The 12,680-nt window shown below is 39.3% G+C and overlaps 1 protein-coding gene across 2 annotated transcripts in view; it reads right to left on the bottom strand.

Moving 5' to 3' along the window:
* Positions 1 to 12,680, bottom strand: part of Kcnab1 (potassium voltage-gated channel subfamily A regulatory beta subunit 1) — a 418,900-nt gene that overhangs the window by 231,326 nt on the left and 174,894 nt on the right. The gene's annotated exons all lie outside the window — the stretch shown is intronic.

Below are 12,680 nucleotides of genomic sequence, written 5' to 3'. Positions count from 1 at the left end.
TATAGCTACTTTCCCAGGGACTTTTTCATTCTGGAGATGCAGATGAGCTTTTCAAATAACCAAAGATATCTAGATATTAGATATTTAAATATCTAACTCCCTGTCAAAATTTTTAGCTGTGCCTTTGGAGAGAAATTAACACATCACTTTCATGAAATTCTGTCTGTCCTTCGATTGTGCTGCAAGGTTTTTTTTCTAACTCCGTCACTGTTTTCCTCCCCAGTGATACAAGAAGGCTTATGAGTACAGAGTAATGCTTCTGTGTCTTAGCTCTGATGGGCTGGCAGGTAATAAAACATTATTTGCAAGGTCACTGTAAATTATCTGTCTTATAGCCAATCTTTTCTTTCCCTTCCTGTTCTCCCCCTCAGGTGGGACAGTAGGTGAATCATCTTTTTGAGTCATTTACTTTAAAATAGCAAGGTTAGTGGTGCTGAGATAGAAGAAGGAAGACAGAAGAGATAACTATTACCACATATATTAGTGGATAGGCACACACACACCGTCTACACCCACGGTGCACACACACGTATCCCATTACTCAAATGAAACACAATTACAAGGCTGTTTTTCTCTATAAATTTTTTTTCATCTAAAGGCTGAGACACAGCCAATTTTCCAACAGTACAAAAATTTATAACCAAGTTATAAAAGCTTGAAAATAGCAAAACACAACAAAAACCCTGACACAGTCTTAATTACACTGTCACCAGACACAGTGTTAAAATGTACATGTAAATGTGCCTGATTAATCCTACAAATTAATCCTGTACATGTCTAGAATTATGCTTCTAACGTCTGACACACCTATTCTACCTCTGAACAAATAATTGTTCTAGGTTCCAGATCAAAGATTCAGTCAAAATTCCAGAAATATCTTTCCGAAGATGAAAACGTGTAACACTAATAGGAATATTATTAAAAAGTAATTTCAATAACCAACATGTATTGAGGCATGCTGTTCCTCTGGGCCTTATGCTGTTTACCCTCTTATCTCAAGAACCATCAAGGCCACCACCCTATCGTGTGGTCCTTCAGGTCACCCTGCTTTTCCTCATGCATATCTGCTTCCCTTCTTCACTCTGCTCTGTGTCCTTGGCCCTCACCTCTATGGACCCCATCTTCAAAGTTCCTATGCTTTGTATCCCCTGTCAGTTTCCCAGAATAAATGAGGTAAGAATAATGTCTAGGTGACATTTTTCTCCTAGTCAGTCTCTTTGGGACCACACAGTGACACCTCTCTCTTCCAGGCTCCCTCCTTGCAGAGGCCCTTTCTGGTCACCACTCTCTCTTCAGCTGCCAGCACCCCCACCCCATGCCTGTACACATGGGAGATGATTGCTGTCCTAGGATGCTCACCATCCTGTGCTGAACGCCTTTAAAGCACTCTACATTCTTGTCATTAGTCCCTTACTATTCCCTCTCAATTACTTTGAGTGTGTCATCTGTTTCCTGGACCCTGGATAACACAGTTTAATCATTTCCATTTTATGGATTGAATTATATTGAGGCTTTGATGTATTATGGAAATTGTCCAAAATTACAAAGCCAGCAAATGGTAGAGGCAAGATTTCAATTGAGCTGTTACCTCAGTGTGGGTATTAGCCAATATGGGGTGTGTGTATATGTGTGTGTGTGTGTGTGTGTGTGTGTGTGTGTGTGTGTGTGTCAACAGTCTCCATTTTGTTGGTTTTCTGCAGAGGTGTCCAGAAAAAGATACGGTCTTCCATCCCAGGGAGAGAACTCATTTTACTTTAACACTGCTTGGCCCAGCGATTTTGGCTTTTCACAGCTACTTGGCATCTCTGTGCCTTGGTTTCATCATCTATAAACTGGGGGAAATAAGACTTGCTCCACTTACAGATCAGAATTCTTGTAGAACCAAAATAGGATAATGAATGTGAAAGAACTATACAGGAGTGTGTATGATATGTATGTGGAAGTAATTTAATAATTTTTTAATTTTTATTAATTAATTTTTATCAAGAGGCAGATATTTATATATACATGAGTGTATGTGTGTGTGCATGTGTTCATACATGTATGGGATATATATTTTATTTATTCTATAGGTTAAAATATCTTTGTTCTCCTATGACAAAAGCTTTCTCAGGGTGTATACTATTATTTTCTCACAGTTTTAATTTGCATATGTTCTAAATATTGTCCCTACATTCATATTTGAGTGCTTTTAAAAGAAAATTTAGTTCACCACTGACAATTTTCTGTGTAACAAGATAAACCAATAGCTTTAAAAATTATGTAACAAAGACATAAAAATATATTCTATAAAATCATTTTATTTCACATTAAGACGCAATGGGGGACTTTTTTTTTTTCTTACATTGGGTCCATTTAAGCACAGTTGAGATATAAATACATATTAATCATGATTGAAATAAAAAACAAATAAAAGCTTTAGTTAGTGATAATGAGAAGATGGATTCCACTGTTTTCCATTAGTAAGGAGATAAGGGGGTATTTGATAATATTCTAAGCACACGTTCTCTGGATGAGGAGCAGTGCTGGACTCCATAAAGCTTGGGTGGAATTCCAGGAGCTTCGGGGAGGAAAGAGCTCCCTGTTGTAGAGATGGTAGACAGGTAGGCTCCAGAGAACTTCCAGGATTTAGCCAACGGCACATTGTCAACAAGAGGCAAAGCCAGAAACCATGTATGTCTTAGATACTCTTCTTGTAGCTAAGACAAAATACCCAATACCCAAAGTTGAAGGAGAAAAGGTTTATTTAGCTCACAGTAGGTAGTAGTTGCAGTGCATAATCAGCTGGCTCCTAGGTAGGGTGGAATCTTAGGGGAGAAACAGTTCATGGCAGCTAGAAAGTAGCAAAGCAATAAGCAAGGAATGATGACAATTCTTTTTATCCCTTTTATCTCATCCAGGCTTCTTAGAGTGGGTAGCACTCGCATTCTTAATCCTAAGACCTTTGATTCTACTCTGCAAAATGAATCGGTTCCAGCATCACACTCTCTAGATCCAGCCACCTCTGACAAAACCCCACCTATGATGGCATGAGACTTTGGGAAGACATCTAGACACAAGCCGTAACAACGTGTGTGTCCTGCTTGGTGGCCCACTCTGCTTATAGCGCAGTTGAAGACTAACTCCTCCCCTGTCCACAGGGTTGACTGGCCACAATATCAGGAGAGAAAGTGAACACTCACACAGTCTGGAGATACTTCACCTCCCTCTGGCTGCAGTTCTGACTCATTCTCTAGTATTTGAAATATTTAATTATTCAGTGACTCAATTTTCCTACTGACAAAGCATATACCAGCATCCTGACTATTGCTCATGAGATTCTAGACTTTTCAGAGACTCAGAAAACAAATGATGACAAACAAAATAATGAAGGGAAATCAATTCTCTGTATATCACATTGGAGTCACTTATGTACTTGTCCTGTATCCTAATTTTTTTTTAAATCAGTTTTAGTCCTTCAATAGGCATTTGGCATTTAGTACCTTTGATGTGCAAGATTCTGGCTCAGGCCATGTGGGCTCTTCCTCCTTAAGCCTCAGTTTGTTTGAGTATAAAGTGGAGTTAATAACATCAATCTCACTGAGATGTTAAGAATTTTAAGTGAGAATAAGTGTAAACACTAAGTAAGGTGCCAGATGCACAGTGCATGTTAACTTCCTTTTGTGCTTTTTGACATTAGACTCAACATATTCTATAAATTTACTCCATGTGCAGGTCTAGCCCTCGAGAATTCTGCCAACCAAAGACAGGGGCTCAGTGAATATTGATTGAGTGAATCAACCGAAAGTACACAATGGGATCCCTGCCCTCCAGAAGTAGTACTTAGGGATGGCGAAAACAATTGGCTATGAAGGCTCTATGGAGGAGGCCTTTGAACTTAAATCATTATTCCGCAACTTAACAGTGCTCAAAAGCAAATTTTATTCCAACTCTGGTCACTCAGATACTGACAGTATTTCTCCATTTATTCTCCAGGTTTTAGCCTGATGCTGCAGTAACAGTGATAGATAACCACATTGTTTACTCCTGCTGCAACAACGAATTTCTATACACTTAGGTGGTTTAAAACAATATAGAACCTATTTTGGGATGCTTATGGAGGTGAGACTCCCCAGTTCAGTTTCCCTGAGCTACAGTCAAGATGCAAATCTGATTGGATCCTCCTGGAGACCTTAGAAACAAGCCCTCCGTTTCCTCCTCTGTAGCTGGTTCCTTGTATTCAGTCTCCACCTTCCTCTTCAAAGTCAGCAGTGTGACATCTTTAAGTCTCTCACTGCTTTCATCATATCACCTTCAGTAGTCAAACCCTCTGGGCTTCACTAGTGTAAGCATGCTTGTGATTACATTGAGACTCACCTGGATAAACCAGGATAATTGTCCCATCACAAGACCTTTCGTTTAATCACATCTACAAAGCCCTTTTTTATCACAGTCAGAAAGACCAGGTTTATGATCTGGATATCTTTAGGGGTCATTATTCTATCTATCACCACAGTCAATCAAATGAGAAGGGGGGAAGCACCTCCCCAACGCTTGGCTTTTCCCTCAGTCTATTTTAATATTGAATCCAGCAAACGCATCAGTGAATTAAATTAATAAAATATATACCCTTTTCACTCTGCATCTGCTATTAATCAGAACTGGCTTATGTTTTCTTCATTGAATTTCACTGAAGCATACAAACTTGAGCTATTGTTGTATTCTACTGTTGGCATGAAAGTGTATGATAGGCAGTATTTCCTAAGAAACAGAAGGTGAATCAAAATGACTCAGGCAGAGATATTGAGTGGGTGAAGGGTCAAGAAAACCCAGGAAGGGAAAGGAAGGCTCAGGAAAGCTTGTGGCCATCTCTAAATGGATGAGAAAGAAAGTGTACCTGTGAGGGGGGCTTATAGCTTAAGGGAGGTGCTACTGACACATTCCCTTCCTTGAGAAAATGTTTCACAAACCTTAGGGACAGGGCCAAATGATCAGTGAGCCCATATCCCCTGAGCTTACAATTATTTATTTCTTAGGCCATTCAAACACACACAGAATTAATCTCATTATTATGAAATATTTGACATTTCCACAATTCGCTTTTGTACATACACACTTTGGAGATATCCTATTTATTTTAGCATATTAAAAATCTCCTTTCAAGGATCAAAGATCTAAATATTAAAACAGAAACACTAAATCTGCTGGAAGACAAAGTAGGTAGAAATCTTGAAGAAATAGGGGCAAGTAGAGAATTCATGAGCAAGATTTAACCACACGGGATATACTTTCCAGAATCAATAACTGAGATCACATCTTATTAAAGAGTTTCCACATATTGAAAGAAATCTCCAGCATAAGGAAAAGACAACCCACAAATTGGGAAAAAAAAACTTAGTGAACTGTCCCTTAGACAAAGGACTTCTTTCCAGAACATATAAAGAATTTAAAAAATCAGACCCCCAAACTTCAAAGACCCAATCCAAAATGGGCATCTGAGATGAACACGCAGTTCTCAGATGAAGAAATAGAAATGGCAAATAAATAGATGAAAATATGTTCAGCATCATTAGTCATTAGAGAAATGCAAATTAAAACCACACTGAGGTTCCATCTCACTCCAGAAAGAATGGCCAGGATAAAGAAAACTACCAACAACAAATGCTGGCGAGGCTGTGGGAAAAAAGGAACTCTCCTGCACTGTTGGTGGGAGGGTAGACTGGTGCAACCACTGTGGAGGTCAGTCTGGAGGTTCTTCAAAAAGCTGGGATTGGAAGTCCCATTTGATCCAGTTATTCCACTTCTGGTCATATTCCCAGGAGAACTGAAAACATCACACCACATGATGTATGTGCACCCATGTTTATAGCAGCACAATTTGTAACAGCCAGATCTTAGAAACAACCTAAGTGTTCATCAACTGAGGAATGGATAAAAAAGATGTGTGCTTTTTTATTTTAAAGAGGGTAAAATTAAACAGAACAAAACAGATCATAAGGAAGCAATTTTAAGAAACACGGATTTCAAAGCAAGTACATCTTCACTATCATTTTGTCTCTTGTTTTCTTCCAAATAGTTGTCTACATCTTCACACAGTGAATACATGCTGAACATTATAGTACTAAACTAAACAGAACAGGATGATGAAGGCTTTTTAGGTCTTCAAGACCTGACATTGGAGAAGTCAACAATGACTGCCATAATGTTTCTCATTCTCTTTGAAGTAGCGGTCCATATCTTTATGTATGCTGAAATTAAACATAAGAGACTAGACTAATATCACTCTGAACAGTGAATAATAGTATTGCTAGATTTTATATCATAAAGCTACATAATTAGCACTGGTATCTTAGTGTCTCTTCTTCAGAGTATCTGTTCATTACATTGTGCATTATATAATCTGTTTCCATAAACTGTTTAGAAATTCTCCAGATGTATGAAATCTCTAGATGTATACATATCCTTTCTGTATTATAGGGAAAAACAGATCAAAACAAGACAACAAAACAAATTCCTAGAAAAACATAAAACAAAAAAGACAAAATCACAATATTAGATAATCTACAGTAGTTACTATGCTGTCTCTTGTTATTTTAAATAGAATTGTCTACAGTATCAGACATAATACAATTGAACATTGCATTACATGGGAGTTTTAATAAAAACACAACATTGGAGACATTGTAGGACTTCAAAAGCAGTTAATAATCAAACCAGAATAGATATCTTATTACATCTTGTCATCTTCTGAGTCGTTGCCTCTACTCTTAGACTTAATACTATGAAGCATACCAAATTCAAATAAAATCAGTCAAGATGGGTGTGGTATTTTATATAGTGGAATACTATTCAGCTATAAAGAATGAATGATAAATAAATGAATATAACTTGAGACCATATTCATAAGTGAAATAAATCAAACTCACATGTATAAATACCATATAGTCTCCCTACTGTAAGAAATGGTAAGAGTACATAAGAGTTTTTGGTAATCATGATTCCCCATTACATTGTTTTGAAGCCTTATAATGTTTTCATCATTGGTTGGAATGGTTTTATTCTGTTTTGCTTGATTCTATTATGTGTGATGGCATGAACAGCTATTTTGAAGAAAACAAGATATTATGGCAGCCATTGCTGATTTAATAGCATCTTGCTTTGAAGTCCTACCATGCTTTTGTTCTTCTGTTTCCATTGGTTCTATCCTGTTGTGTCTTGTTGTATTTTAATATGTGTGATAGTATAAACAAAAAATTTTTAAGGAAAATGAGATACTTTAGTAGCCACTGTTCGTTTTCAGTTATTGGGTTCTGAATGCCCTGTAATAGTTTCATTTTCTTGAAACATTTTGTACTACTTTGTTATGTTTGATACACTGTATATGAAGGTACACGCAACTATTTCAATGAAAGACACATTGCAGCAGCACTGTTGATATCTGATTGTCTTGTTGTGAAGTGCTGGGTTGCTTGCATTGTTCTGTTCTGTTTTCTTTTGTTTTAGTCTCTTTAAAATAAAAAAGTCTCCTTTCCAGTATTCTGAATAGTTCAATTTTTATGATGCATGAAACTTCTGGGAACTCGTAGCCTTATTTTCTTTCTTTATTATCCGCATCTGCTACTAGATGTGAAGTGCTATATAAATGCAGTCGCAGTACTTGTCACCTACCTTATGCAACAGTGTCATCCACACTGCTATCACTCAAAGCCAATGCAGCATTGTTAGCTGGGTGCGTGAAGCTCTGCCCCCTTCTAACAGCATCAGGTTCCCATAGTTACTAATGCATTGTGAGGGGTCGGGGAAGCATAGAGTTTAAAATTATAGATAACAGCAGAAATATAAGTAGCATAAATAAGCTGTGTGACAAATAGGGTGTTGTGGCACTGATTGCTGCCTGTTTAAGAACAAGGTGCCTTGGCTTCTGAATGGAAAAGTCAACAGGCTGCAAAGCCTCAGGCTCCCAACCCTCTGCCTAGTGAGCACTTTAAATGTTTAAAAGGAAGGGACCAAGTGAACAGATGCACTATTTATACTCAATAAATGAAGCTAAGGACGCAGGAGTAACAAATTAGCATTGTGCCAACCCACACCTGAGGGTTGAAATAATATCCTGTGGGGTACTTCTGCCTCTTCTCTCTCCCACGCACCAGCCATCCTCCTAGGCAACCTTTCTACAAGATCGGTGGTAAAGATGTGCAGTGCCTCCCACCATCTCTCTGGGGAAGTGAAACTCCCCTTCTGGAGTCTGGGCATCTCTGGTGTGGGCCTGCTGTGTGTGCAGCTGTCATACTGCCGGGGTCTCCACTATAGCCAAACTGGTCCTCTCACCGCGTGCCATGGTTCATCTGTTCCTCTCCCTTCATTCATCTATCACATGTGGCTCAAGCCCCACCCTCTTCTCAAAGCCTTCTTGGTAACTGGCCAAAACCGATCTTTCCCTTTCCTGACTCCCCACAGCACATACTCTTGGCTTAACTTTCGCAATATAAACATCTATTGGTTTTACTTTTCCTAGTCACTGTTTTCAACTCCTCCTTTGAACAACTGCTCTACTGTCTTTCACTGAATGATAGTTTCTCTTGAGACTAAGCTGGATCATTGCTTCTAATCATTTCTTTCTTTACAACATTTTCTGAGACCCAGGCTTGCTTTGTTTAAAATGCTGTCATATCTGATTCACAGCTCTCTTTTCTTTCCATCCTGGCCCTATCCTAGATGCCAGTGGCACCGATGAGTAGAGAAAGAGGGGCAGCTTTTCCCCTCAGACACTATCCTCTCTTTTCTTTTGTCTTTTTCTTCACATTGATCTGGAGAACAAGGGAAAACAGAGAGAATGCTTTTCCTGCTCCACCATGGAAAGCTTTGGTCCTCATCACATGGAGGTGGAATGCCACCTGGCTTGTGCTCCTCCTGCAGCTCAGCAGATGTACGCTAGTAGATGGTTTCCAGGAGGTTAGACCCTCTGTGAGATGTGCCCTCTGTATATATGGACCCTTAGCTTGTAGCTTCCCAATTCCTCAGATGTCTGCTCCCTGTCCCACTCAGGAGTCTTCAGCCTGCAGTCTCTTCTCTTTATGCTCAGTTTGGGGTCTGCCATTGCAACTGGTACCCCACCTTCATATTCTTCAGGTGTTATGCCCTTGTCCCATGTCACACCATCCATTTTTGTCTTGACTCTTCCCCCATATTGGCTGACATTGAGGATGGTGGGTGTTTACAGCAAGTTTATGATTCTTTTGGAGCCCTCCTCTTAGCCTTGGGTGGGGAACCCTTGTGCAGGGTTAGCAGGGGAAAAAGACATAGCATTACTCCATAGTGAGACCTCTCATCCTCTCTCCAGTTGGCCCCCTATATATTAACTCAGAAGAGTGGGTGATGGGTCTAGTGCCAAAACTAGTTCTGCTGGAATCCCATCTCTCAGCAAGCCTGACGGTGATACCTTTACTTGGCAATCGGGAACACTTCAGGCACCCAGAATTCCCTCTAGTTCCTGGAATTTTGAAGACCTAATCTTGCATTCTTTGGCTTGTAGGACTTGGTAATTAAGTGGCTCACAAAGATGACAGCAGTACTGGAGGCTTCCAGGTTTCTCCTCACTCCTTTTCTAAATATAGGACAGCTACTTCTCTGTCCTATATGTTTGATACTGGGCAAAAGAATTTGGATGAGTTGAGATCCATAGTTCCTGACATTCAGTTCAATATAATTTTATTGAGCAGCCTATATTTTCCTAAATTTTCTTTAGCTCCTTTAAATAAACCCTATGTAGTGCTATGCACACAACAGATAAGAACTAGATGTGATTTGGGGAACAAGTGACACACCACAAACTGGTCCTAGGAGCCTACACAGGGGCATCTGTGATGGCCACTGTCACCTAGAACTGAGGATAGCTAAGACCTCTGGGATAAAAAGAACTGTAGCTTCGTTCAGCCAAATAGAACTGTGTCTACATGACACCCAATATCAGTTCTGTTCATCAAAACCTCGAATGGTCCAGATTTGAAATTCAGACCTCTAATGTCAGGGAAACAAAATATCTGCACAATCAGATGTCAGCCTTCTACGAAAACAAAACAAAACCTCATATATTTACAGATCAAAATAGAGCCAGAGAGAATTATATATGACAACAAAAAAGTAAACTTCTAATAAATTTTCTGATGAAATGCTTGATTTCCAGTTTTGAAATTGGCAGTGGTAGGACAGGTGGATTGATTTCCTTCTTTGAAATGAAAAACAAATAACGAGCCCCTAAATAAAAGGGGAAAATGACTTATAGAGAAAATCTGAAGGCTCATGATAATAAATTCTCAGTATATGTGTGTGCCAATTTTTTATTTTGGTATTTCATGTCTTAAACTCTAACACTCCATCAGCTGAGAGCTGCACCTTTTACTTAATCACAGCTGTTCAGGACAAAAAGAGATGGCCACAAAAATCCTAGACATTTATTTTAAGATACTTTGTAAACATCAGCTTGATTTGGGGGGAGTACCTTGTGCTTGTGCTATATCCCCAGTCCTATCAATTTGATTTTAAAATGTTAAAATCAGTGCTGTGCTAAGCAACCTATAAGGTAGACACTGTTACCATCTCCACTTTACTGATGAAAGCTTGCCCACATCAGAGTACAAGTGGCAGCTCTGGACTTCAGCTCAAGGCTAACTGCCATGGGAGCAGCCCTGACTAGAAGCTCCCTTGTATAAGAGAACTGCATGACCGTCACCATGGTCTCGTCTGCCACTGTTCACAGGTTTCTTCCCATCCTTCCCTTTCACCACCATCATCCTCACGAATGTGACGGAAGCATCTCTTGTACCCTACAGTCTGCTCTTCACCAGCATAATCTGAACGGTCTACAAGGCCTAAGTTAGATCAAGTCAGCCGTAAATCCTCCAATGGCTTCAAATCACTCACGGTAAAGTCCAAAGTCCTGGCCAAGGCTCTTGGAGCCCTTGACTACACCCTTGACTTCCTTTCTCTTCCCTTGGCCCCGTCCAACCTCAGTGTTCCATAAATCAGGGCCTTTGCAATCACTATTTCCTCTGCCTGGACTGATCCCCCTAGATCTCAAAGACTCTCTCATTTTCTTCCATTTTATGACTGAAAGATATGGAGAAATGTCCTTGTACACCCTCTTTAATTAGTACATTTTACCCTATGCCCTGTTTACCTACTAGTACCTTCTGATACGTATTTGTTTCTCTTGCTCCCTATTTTAATATGCAAGCTTTCAAAAGCAAAGATTCTACTTTTGTTCACTCCCTCATTCTCACACTAGAACAGGAAAAATTTATTGAATGAATTAGTTCATGCAAAATCATACTGGCCTTGATAGTTAATAATTTGTATCTATGGTTGCTGTTAGGGGCTGTTTATCTGTGGATTTTTATTCCATTCTGAATAATCACAATTAAGTACAAGAAAAAGCTGTAATAGTATCAGCTTGAAAATACCGTCCTCTAACTCTTGCTATGTCCTGGTTAGAAACTACATGACATTTCAGGAATAATACTGACACTCAAAGGCCTCCCACTTACCCAGTTACACCTTCAGAAATGAACTAAACCATGTTGGTTTCTTCTTTCTCAGAGGCAAGATAACAGTACCAGAATCATTTCAGAGCATTAATTTTCTCTTGGCAGTTGGCTCTGAACAGCAGACTCAATTCAATTGTAAAATTTTCTCATCTTTTAACCCTAAGTAGCGACTCCATTTAACCAAACTTTTGATAAAATGCATCCTTGTCAGAGGAGCTTTTTAACCAAGTAAATAATTTCTGTTCTTGTGGAAGTGAATCAACAACAAAAGGATGGTAAAAAAGATTCCAAATGAAGAAAGCTCCCTATTTTCATAAAAATAACTTCCTCTGTTCTAAAATCAAATCAGTATAGTCTCTGTGTGGCTAAGTCTGGAGGCTCACGTCTCTTCGTAGTACGAAGCATATGCTATCATACTTCGGTTGGCTGGTTTCCCATCTTGAAATGGTGCCTGGATTCTCATCCCTGCTTTTTTTCTCTATCTTCCAAAATACATATGATGTAAGAATCCTAGGCCAAAGACTCAGGTATTCGAGAAATAGGGCATGCTAACATTTTTCTGTGAATTATCTTAATTTCATACAATATTAATTTCTTCACTGTTTCTCATATCTTAACGCTACTATGCTAGATTGTATGCTCCCAAGAACCATGGAATAGGAATTCTCACCATGGCTACAGTGTGATGGCTCATAAGTCCATCCAGCTTTGGTCATCTGTTCATGGTTAGCACAGAAATAGTCTTTTTTCCAGACCACATGGCCCTAAACTCTGCTTTCAGGTATCGCTCTGGGGTTCAGATTTTAAGAGCAATTGGGAACTCAGAGCTTGGTATCCAGCATCTGTATTCCTTCAGGGCCATGAGCTCCTCCAAGACTGTATCATCAGTGATAAGGGCTGTAGGCATCAAGGTTCATGGGGCCCAAACTCACCTCAGACCTTCCAACCACAGCATCTCAGTTAATCTGGGAAATGTCTTTTCTTTCCAACATGATTCTCTAAAATGGCCCTAGGTATTTCAAAACAAAAATCAAATTTTCTGCAAATAAAGAAGAATGAACTATTTGGTTGACTGCAGAAAAGTGATAAACAGATACAGGGAGAAACCCCACACACTAATGTCAGATTGTCCCACCACATCTGCCCCAGTGCAACCAA

The sequence above is a fragment of the Cavia porcellus genome, unplaced genomic scaffold, assembly GCF_034190915.1.
Source record: "Cavia porcellus strain 051 isolate PalLab524CR breed Dunkin Hartley unplaced genomic scaffold, mCavPor4.1 scaffold_5, whole genome shotgun sequence".
Lineage (NCBI taxonomy): Eukaryota > Metazoa > Chordata > Mammalia > Rodentia > Caviidae > Cavia > Cavia porcellus.
The sequence above is the reverse complement of the archived record's forward strand: the minus strand, read 5'-3'. Positions and strand labels throughout refer to the sequence as shown.